Source organism: Corvus kubaryi, unplaced genomic scaffold (genome assembly GCF_017639235.1).
Source record: "Corvus kubaryi isolate FWS band 111438036 unplaced genomic scaffold, C.kubaryi_AGA036_p1.0 61891, whole genome shotgun sequence".
Classification (NCBI taxonomy): Eukaryota; Metazoa; Chordata; class Aves; order Passeriformes; family Corvidae; genus Corvus; species Corvus kubaryi.
This window is the reverse complement of record NW_024581422.1, coordinates 1-9,811: the sequence shown is the minus strand read 5'-3', so window position 1 is coordinate 9,811 and position 9,811 is coordinate 1. Positions and strand designations below refer to the sequence as shown.

Sequence of the window (9,811 nt, the reverse complement as noted above, 5' to 3'; positions counted from 1 at the left end):
CACTGTGCCTGCATGTCTGGAGCCAGCTCCGGGCACGGCAGCGGGACACGCCCGGCAGGGACGGGGTTAACAGTGTCCCCAAAGGAGGGGAAGGGGGCTCTGCCTTGCCGGGCCAGAGGTGGATGGTGCCAGGAGGAAATTGCTGCAGCTCCACCGAGATCACGAGTGACCTTTCCTCTTGGAGAGAGGCGAAGTAAACAACACTTATCTCGGATTTAGTGCAGTTGAGACAAGCAGCACTTTATCTCCGTGCCGCGGCACGAGGAGCGGGGAAGCAGAGGGATGATTTTCCTGTTTTTACCGTGTCAGCCATCTCTTAGCCCAGACTCAAGTCGAGCTGAAACACCTCCTCATGGAAAGACCTTGGCCGGAGCAGTAGGTTACGGGCTTGCACAACGTGCCATAAACCTCTTTGTGCAGTTCAACCTTCCGCAAAGGCACTCTGAGCTCTCCTTACGCGGTGATATTTTTACTCCATGAAATTTCCACATCCTCCGTACAGTTTCCTTTTGGAAGGTATCAGGGGACATGCAATCCCTGTTCTTTCTATTTTGGACTTTTTTCCATCCGTAGACGTAAGTCCTTCCCTTTCCCTCTCTACACAGTTGGAGATTCTGGCAGAAGGAAATCTGATGGGGTTTTTTGACAGTGGATTTCTCCTGTCTATCATTTTTACTATAAATTTTACTCTTTTTTTTTCACTTTTACTACAAGAATGACATCCGACTGCCTTATATGCTGCAACGGGTGGAAATTTTCCGTCAGGTTTTTCCTAAACAAAACTCCACAGGCCAAGGGACAGTGAGAAACCCTTTAGGTGCCAAATGAGAGGGGCTGGGGAGCTCCTCGGTGAGGGTTATATGGACGAGGCACCTTTGCTTCCATAAACTCAGTGAAATTCCAAACATTTGCAGAAGCTGATCCATGGACAGCAGGTCGCAGGACCCGGACTCAGAGAAACTCAGGCATTTAGCAGAAATCCAGCACCTGCTGTGTGGCTGGAGTCTGAAGCAGAGTTTTGCAGGAGCGGGGCTCCACGCCTGCGTGCCCTATAGGAACGCTGTTAGGAAAATCACCCATCACAGCCAGATCTTTCCCACATGCTTAGTCATTCCAGGGCAGAGAGGGCAGAGCCTCGTTTCCCTACACAGCAGCACGCTGGCACAGCACCAGAGCTCTGCCAAGCCCCTGCAGCTGTGCCAGGAAGCATCAAGTGAGGAATAAGAAGCTCTGGTGCCTTAATGGATGTGTTGGACCAAGGATATGCAAGAGGACACAAAACCAACTTTCTAAACACAACTTGAAGCATTTGGTTTGAAGGACGGAAAGTCAGTACAGGCATTCCCTGCTAAGGAAGCCATTATCTCACCTGCAGGCTGTCCAGGAGGCAAGTCCTCCTGTATTTACTTTTCCCCCACCTTTTTTCCTGGCCCCAGTATGAAGTGTTATATTGACACGAGTCAGCGGAGAAGTTCCGTAATTTAATCTCTGCCATTAAAATTTCAGACTCCCCGGGAAAAGCAACCCTGCCTGTTCATCAGGTCCAGTGAAATTCAGGTGGCAGCCGGTGTCACCTTCCCACAAACTCCACGAACCCCGCAGCACCAGGCCGCTTCCCAGGATGGGGCCGGGGGGGAAGGAAGGGCCGAGCCATGCAATTCAGGGATAGCGTGCTGGCCCGTGGTGCAAATGCATATGAATAATTCAGGCCGCTCTATTTTGGATTGGGAGTGCACTGCCCCTCACCTGCACTGCTTAAGGCAACGCCTGAAATAGCAACTCCGGTAGGAGCAGCCCGGAGGGCAGTGCCAGCAGCCTGGCAGGGCGGGCTCTGCGGGGACAGCCTCTGCAAGGTCAGCACTTCCCTTTGCTCAGGGGAGTCTCGGCTGGGCTGTGACACCCCAGAAATCTCCCCCGGACTGACGGGACACTGCTCTTCCTCCCGTGGACCCAGGCAGGCAGGCAGGCAGGCTCCTGCACAAGGAGGGGTTTTCCTAAGGAATGCCAAATCCCTGCTCAGTGCTGCCATGCCTGTGCTGGCGTGGTCACCTCACCCAGGACACTACACCGTGCTGGGACCTTCAACAGTCCGGTTCTGCCATAAGTGATTACTGCTTTGTCCCCTTACGGGACTGCTTTATATAGATTTTACCTCAGATCCTGAAAGCTGAATGACCAAATCTCTTTCAGGAAATTATTCTGCCTTAAGCACCGGCTTTCGGAAATGCATCATCTGACTTTCTGGGAAATGGTAAATGCTATATTGTCAGAAAACACAAGTCACAGGATTTTTCTCCTGCACAGGCTGAAGTCACCGCTGAAGGTTTACTGGCACCTCTGGCTTGTGCTACCCTACGTCAGCTCCTAAGTGAATCATTTGAAAAGTTGCATTTGATGATAAGTGAACTAAAAGGGAGAGCAAGGGCTGTCCTAGAGCACTGTGATTCCAGGCATGGCATCTGTATTCCCTGGAGCTTTCCACAGGCAGAATTTCTGGCACACTTCAAACCAGCGAGTGCCTAAAGCTACGTGGTTTGGTGCTAAGCACCACAACGCTCCCCTGGTTATCACACAAGTTATCAGACATCACAATTCCTGAACCTGCAAGGGTTCCTTTTTTAGCAAAGCAGGACACGACAAAAACATGGAACAATCTGAAACCACCAGGAGACACAAACTGGAAGTTGTTCGTTTTGTAACTCAATTAAAATAAAAGGGAAGGGTAAAAGAATAAACGAGAGCAAGGCAAGACTTTAGCCACGTGCTTTCCCAGCCAACTGCACAAATCCATTTGTGGCAATGGAAGGGGACAGCCAGAACAGCCCGATTGGCTCTTCTCAGGAAGATTGCACCACATGACCCCAAACTGTAGACAATTGCTGCAGAATGATAGCTGCTCCAGAAGGAGATGGCGTGTCACGGTGCGACAGGAGGAACAGGCAGTAGGAATTACCACAAGCCTGAGCTGGGCTCCAAGGCGGGGGACAGCTGTGAATTTTCTGTGGCTGACTCCAGGGTGTTCAGCCTTTCTGTGCGAGAAAAGGGATTAATGGGTTTTTTCATTTTCAGCACCGTGCATCATCACTATCCATCTCCCTCACTCCAGCAAGCGACTACTTCCTTCTTAGCACAGGGGCTGGGCCAGCTGCGCCCCTTCCAGAATCCAGCTGTGCTGCAGAGGGGGAAGCTGTGCCTCGCTCACCAGCAGGGCGTAGGGAGCTCTGCCTGCAGCCCCCTCCTCCACAGCCCCCGATGCCTGCTTCTTTATCTTTTATTTATCCGCTGTAACCTCCAGCCAGAGCCTTCCCCTGCTCCCGCGTGCACGTGGCCATCCCAGGGGTGGAGGAGCTGGGACTGTCCCTTCCCCAGTGGGACCTGTTTATGGCTTGTTGACCTCTTGCTCTGGTGACCTCAGGCCTCTGCAGCAGAAACGATCCCTGCGAGGGCTCAGAGGAAGTGAGATGTGGCAGTGGTGTGTTTTCTGCTTCTAACAACAGTAGTTCTTGTGACATTTTATTCTCTATGCCGATTCGCCGCTCAACAAATAATTTCCATGTGATGCGTAGACTGATTTTTAAGTAATTTTGTTAAAAACCGGGGAGTAGAAACGCAAGTCATTTCCCTGGCACACGTTCTTTTCTTTCTTAGGACGACAGCCTCCTTTGAAACTTACTAGAGTTTACTGTTTTACCCGGGAATTTTACCGAGAGCAGCCGAGGGCCTTTAACTGAAACCCTGCTGGCTGCTGCTTCAGGGATGGCTGGTGCTTGTGCTGCGTAACTATGAGCCTGCTCTGTCTTTTACCTTCCCCGTGTGTAAAGACAGCACGTATTATTTATATACTTACAGTGCAAGCAGTTATTCAGAACCTGAATGTTTTCCCATGGAGACTTGCACTGAATATCGGGGAGAATTTTTTCCCTGGGTGGGCGGGCAGGCCCTGGCACAGGCTGCTCAGGGAAGCTGCAGCTGCCTCTGGATCCCTGGCAGTGTCCGAGGCCAGGCTGGGCACTGGGGCTCGGAGCAGCCTGGGACAGCGGAAGGTGCCCCTGCCCAGGGCAGGGGGTGGCACTGGGTGGGATTTAAGGTCCGTCCAACCCAAATCTGCGGTTCTGTGATTCCGTGATAAAGCAAGAGCCTACCTAGGAGCCAGCTCCCCACGGCGCCTCCATCCCAGCTGCCCTGCCCCGGGCATTCCCGCGGCTCTCCCGGGATTCTCCGGTTCGCCTCTCGGGGGTCCCTGGAGCCGCACGGGGCCGGGCTGTCCCCTGCGCCCCCCGGCACTGCGGGGTCCCGCCGTCCCTGCGCGGTGCCCGGGGAGACCGGCCCGGGGCTGGCACTGGCGGGGCCGGGGGTTCCCGAGGGTTCCCGAGGGTTCCCGGGGGTCCCGGGGCGCGGCTCCCGGCAGCCGCGGTGACGTCAGCGCCACGCCGCCGTGACGTCAGAGCGCGGGGCGGGCGGTGCCGCAGCTCCCGGCGCGCCCCGCGCAGCGGCGGCGCAGAGCGGGGGCGGGAGCGGCGCGCGGGGAGCGCTCCCGGCGCGGCTCCATCCCCGCATCCCTGCCCGCCGCTCCGCCGGGATGTTCTCCAGGAAGAGCCACGCCGATGTCAGGAAATCCACGCAGAAGGCGCTGGACCCCAAGCGGGACGTGCTGACCCGCCTGAAGCACCTCCGCGCGCTGCTGGGTGAGCGGGGGAGGGGGCGCGGGGGGACGCGGCCCCGGGGCCCTGAGCCCCCTCGTGGGGTGCCCGGGCGGAGCCGCGGGCGCTGCTCGCCCTCCGCTGCGGTGTCCGGGCGCGACACCAGTGAACCCGGGCCGTAACAGCTCTCCGTGCTGGGTGGGGACAGAGAGCCTCTCCTGCCCGGGGAGCCCCAGGCTCCCGAGCAGCTCGGCGGGCTCCCCGGGCTCTCTCCCTTGCAGAGGCAGCGGTGCGTGTCCTTCCCGAGGGCTGCGGGAGAAAGTTTGGGGTGCGCGGTGCCCTGGGAAAGTCGCGTTTGCCGGTGTCCCGGTGCTCGGGTACGGCACGGTGGGCTGGGGGCGGGACCGCGGGGAAACTCACATCCCCGGTCAGGTTCGGAGATGCGCTCGCAGGAGCCCTGCTCTTGTCGGCAACATCGACTCGGGGCTCTTTGTTGGTGGTTTAAACTCTAAGAGAAGTCACGGTATGGTGTTTTGTGGTGACTCCGTGTTTGGGGTCAGGTTGGACGCGTCTCGGGGCGCCTTGCAGGTGAAGCCTTTCACCCTCATCGTGGTGGAGTTTCAGCTGCGGTCCCTCTGGGGGTGGAAAGCCGCTGATGTGTTTCAGCTGCGAGCTGTGGTTCGGGAGGGTCTGGGTGGCCTCGTGTTCGCTGTTGAAATGCAGCAGCAGCAGGCTCTGCTGAGGGGAGAGGCTGTGGCCGGTCAGTCCGCTTGGCTCCCGGGTGACGCCGGTTTGTTCCAGGTGCGAGGGATCATCGCTGGCGTGCCGCAGTTGTTCCTTGCGATCTGCTGCGCTTCGGGAGCTGATGGGGGGCAGCTGGTCAGGGAGCAAAGTGCCGGGCGGATCCGGCCTGGTGTCACGCTGTTGCGTCTGGTGACTCTTTAATTAAAGGTGCTTGCGGGCGCTGGTTTACGGTGAAGGGTGTTGCGGAGCCACGGGGCTGCCTGGGGCTGTGCTGTGTCCAGCTGCCTGGCTGGTCAGTGCGGGCACTGTCCGAGCAGCTCTGGGTACGGTCCCCGGGTATCTGCTCTTTGCAGTGCCTGTGTCAACATTTGAGGTAGCATGGGAGTGGCTTTTGGAAGATGCCGTCTTGATAAATACCCTTGCCAGAGTGTCTTCCGTGTTTCTGTTCAGCGTGGAAAATGAAGCAACACATGGGAAGAACCTTTCTGGTATTTAAGAAAAACAAAGCTTTTTTATAAAAGCTCAAAAGGAGTTGGGTTTTTTTTTTTTTCCCCTTGTCCCCTCTCACCTTGCCCTGGCCAGGGGTAGGAATGTGTGTGTGTGTGTGTGTTACTCCTGCTGCTTCACTCGGGCCACAGTGCCCCGTGTTCCCCAAAGAGCTGCTCCTGCTCTTGTGTTTCCTTAGGGGCTGCCAGCTCCTCTTCCTTTGTTGGTTTTAAATCACAGGACTTTAATTGTAAACAAAATGTCAGTTACTCTTCTGTGATCCCGCTGGTGCAGGAGGATACAGATGAGAGGGAAGATGATCGTAGGGGAGGGATGAGCAAAAGGAATGTGTAGTTCCGTAAATAAGGGCTCGTGTGAGCTGTGGATTGCGTCAGGTCCCTTACTGGCATGGGTGTAAGTTTGTCCAGTGCCCGAACTGAAATAAAAGATTCCACCTAAGCTGGTGCTGCTTATAATGTCTCTCAGGCCTCGAGCGGCCTTTGGGATCTGAGCTCCTGCTCTATGGGGTGCTCTGGCCACGTGGCAGGCCAAAACACTACCCAGAAGAACAACAGGACTCAAAAGTGGATGTTCATTTGTGTTTGAGAAATGACCAGAACGTTTCCCTTATTTTTCTGTTGCTGTGGAGATGTACTTGGGGCCAGAAGTTCTGTAAAGTTAGTAAAGGTCTAAATACAGTTTGTGGAAGTGCCAGTAGTGTGGCCTTTGTTTTGTTTTTTTTTAAAGATAGACTTAAAAACTAATGGCCTGATAAAGAGTGGTGGGGATGTACAGATTTGGCTCTTCCCCATGGACTGGCCATAAATGAAAGCTCTGCTCTTTCCCAGGGTGGTTTCTGTGGGACTTTTGTAGTGTAAGAATGGATCGCTGCGCCTTAAGAATTTTTTCTGTGGCTATTCTTGGGTAAAAAATTTCTTTTTTTAATGGAAGCATCTCTTTCAATAGTGTTTTCTCCTCGGGCCCAGTTGGAATACTCAGGTGTCAGGAGTACTGCTGCCAACAGATGCGGGATGCTGCTTTGTCCTGGGCTTTCAGTCTTTTCCCCATTGAGCAGTGGGCAAATACATGGGAGACACACCGAGTTATGTTAAAATACGAAATTTGTGAGGTTACCAAGTGCAGTCCTTGATCTTTGTCTTTAAAAAATACCTATCAGGAAAGCCCATGCTTTTCCTGGAACTGCCTCCATCAGAAATGGGATAACAAAGGAGAGTAGTGGGGTTTCAGTCCTGGCACTGCTTGGCCTCGCAGTTGTGCACAGCTGCAGGAGTAATATTGGCTTGGTGGAAACTTTCATTTAGAGACACTCAAAAGGGGATGTGTGCAGACTTCCTGCTGAATTCAGAGCTGGTGTTGTTCCGTAGTGCTCGTGTGAAATTGGAGGTGTTAATGTTATTTTGGAAGCTGTTCCCGTTGGAGGGGTGCTTTGGTGACGGTCTGCTTCGTGCTGACATACTTCTCCTGGAGATAAGTAAGAATTGCATGTTATTTCTGGGGTGAGGCTGGTCGTAAAAGTTTTATCGTTAACCAGGGTGTGGCTGCGAAATTCTCTTGATCTCCTTTAATTTTTCAAGTACTCGAGGATTAAGGGAGCTTTGAAGAAGTAGCATAAAGTCAAGTGACTTTGGAAGTTCACGGCATTAAGGGATGATTTCTAACAGGTGACTGTGACAACATTTGTGACTTAACAGGAAAATGAAGGGCAAGGCCGTGTGCTAAGGACAGGCTTCTTGTCCCCTCTGGATTTTGTGTTTTAAGATGAGGAAGAGCCATGAGAGTTCGGCAGCAGCCTCAGGTCCTCACTGAGTGGTACCCGAATAGTTTGTTGCTCCAGATTTTAAATTTAATAGTAAGGCAAGTCAGCGTGACTGACAGTTTTCCAGGGAGCCAACACGTCCTGCTTGTACAGAAGGAACCGGAGGTGACCCTCGGAACGCCCGGCTCTTCCCCGAGCGTTGCCGCAGCAGCTGCTGTCAGGTGTTGGCCAGAACCGCGGGCTCGTCCCGTTCGGGTTTGGGATGGCTGCTGGCGCTTGCCTGCGGCGGGAGGGCCGGGTGCCTGTGCGCAGCTGTGGTAACCTGAGAGCTGTTTGTGAGTAAACATAAACACGACCCCGAATTCCCGCAGTTCAGCCCCAAGCTTGCTGCCCCGCTTCCTTGGGTGCTTATAAATACCCCTTCAGCCGGTGCATTTCCCCCAAGTCAGGGGTTTTTATCTTGTTGTCTCCAGGGATAAATAGAGCAGGAAACTTTCCCTGATGTTTCCCATTTGAGAGGCAGGAATGAGCCGTCCCCTGCGACAAGTGAAACACATCAGTAAGAAAGGGCTGTGGCTGTAGGGATGCAGCTCACACCAGACTCACCCGTGAGTCACCGCTGAGATACCACTTTTAGAAAAAAGGAGAATTTGCTTTCTTGGTGAGGCAGTTCCTTTCTCCTCCCTTCGCAGTTCAGAGGGAAAGTTTCCTTTTTGTTTAGATTTTAATGACCTCATTCCCTCATATGAAACCCCTGTAAATGAAAGCCTTGTTTTCCCCCGGAGTTGTGTTTAACAGGACGCATTCATGGAGAGGAATAATTGCACTTAGCTTGCAAATTCAAGACCGGTAGTTTGTAGGAAACAAATACCACGTTAAAGAGTTTCCCTGCACTAATTGTTTCCATAGTGCAAGCAGCCAAGCAAAGCCTTACTGCTGGAAAGGTATTAATTTAAATAAAAATCAAGCTGTCTAGGGCTAAAGTTATTCTGTCTTCTGTAGTCGTGGGATGTTATTGAGCCTTCTTGCTGGAATCAGCTTTATTTTGGGTAATGAACAGGTTTCTTGCAAGGTGAGGCTTCAATGAGCAGACACGATGTTAATTTCTGCCCTCCACCCGCTTCCGGGTGAAATCACCTGACTTCCCTTGACCAAATCAGTTGCAGTAAAGACCAAAGGGAGGAAATTCACGTGTGTTTGGCCAGTGTCAGGCTTAGAAAACACTGGACCTTTTTCTTGGTGGAAAAGGAACTTATTTCAAATTTCGGACCCAGGTTAGCACTTAGGAAAGTGGCACGTGCTTGTGTTGCTGTTATTCTAAGAAATGAATTGGGAATATGCTGTTTTCTGGTTTGATCTGCTTGCCAGATGAATGTAAGAACTGAATTTGCATCCCAAAAGTCTTTGCTGGAGTTTTTCTCCAGCAGTAACCTGCTTGTTTTGTAAGACTCACCCCATTAAAAATTTTTTTTCTTTTTCTTTTTCTTTTTTTTTTTTAAACTGGAAAGCAAACGAACCAAAGCCCCACCACAGACTCTCATAAATTCAGTGAAACTCCTCTTCACTTGCGAGGATGGACCCACAATTTAGTACAGAATACTCTGTGGAGTCACTAAAATAGTTTTGTATTGCATTTATTTCGTTCTCTCATGCTAAATTTGCAGAATGCCTGAAATTCTTGTCCTTCTGCTCTTGTGTAATTGCTCTGTTTGTTCCTCTTTTCAGATATCGTGGATGGAAGTGACCTGAAGCAATTTTTTGACAACAATTATTCTCAAATTTACTTTATATTCTACGAAAACTTCATCACACTGGAAAACAGCTTGAAACAAAAAGGTGAGTGTTAGAGTTCTTCCAGCAGCCGTTGGTCAGCGCTCCGTGACTGCGCTCCAGAGCACTCTGTTAGAGCCTGTCCAGCGATTGCCTAGCCCTCAGTTACCTGCATCTACACGAACAGCTCCATGCAGTGCTGCGTTGGCATTCATCGTTTTCATTTTGCGGCAGCGGGAGAGACAAACTGGGAAATGGCTCTCTGAAACGAGAGCAGCAGCTGGTCAGATTCCTGAGTTCCTTCCAGCATTTCCACACGCGTCCTCTCACCTCGTGCTGGGCTCCCGCAGCTCCCTCTGCTCGCCTGCGGCACGGCCGGAGCAGAGGGAGGCAC

At 52.6% G+C, this 9,811-nt stretch overlaps 1 long non-coding RNA gene across 1 annotated transcript; it reads left to right on the top strand.

Moving 5' to 3' along the window:
• Positions 1-4,489: 4,489 nt before the first annotated feature.
• LOC121672404 lies at positions 4,490-9,808 on the top strand. Its single transcript, XR_006018863.1, has 3 exons — positions 4,490-4,685; positions 9,373-9,487; positions 9,799-9,808. It is a non-coding gene; the product is annotated as an uncharacterized LOC121672404 (long non-coding RNA).
• The last annotated feature ends 3 nt before the right edge of the window (positions 9,809-9,811 follow it).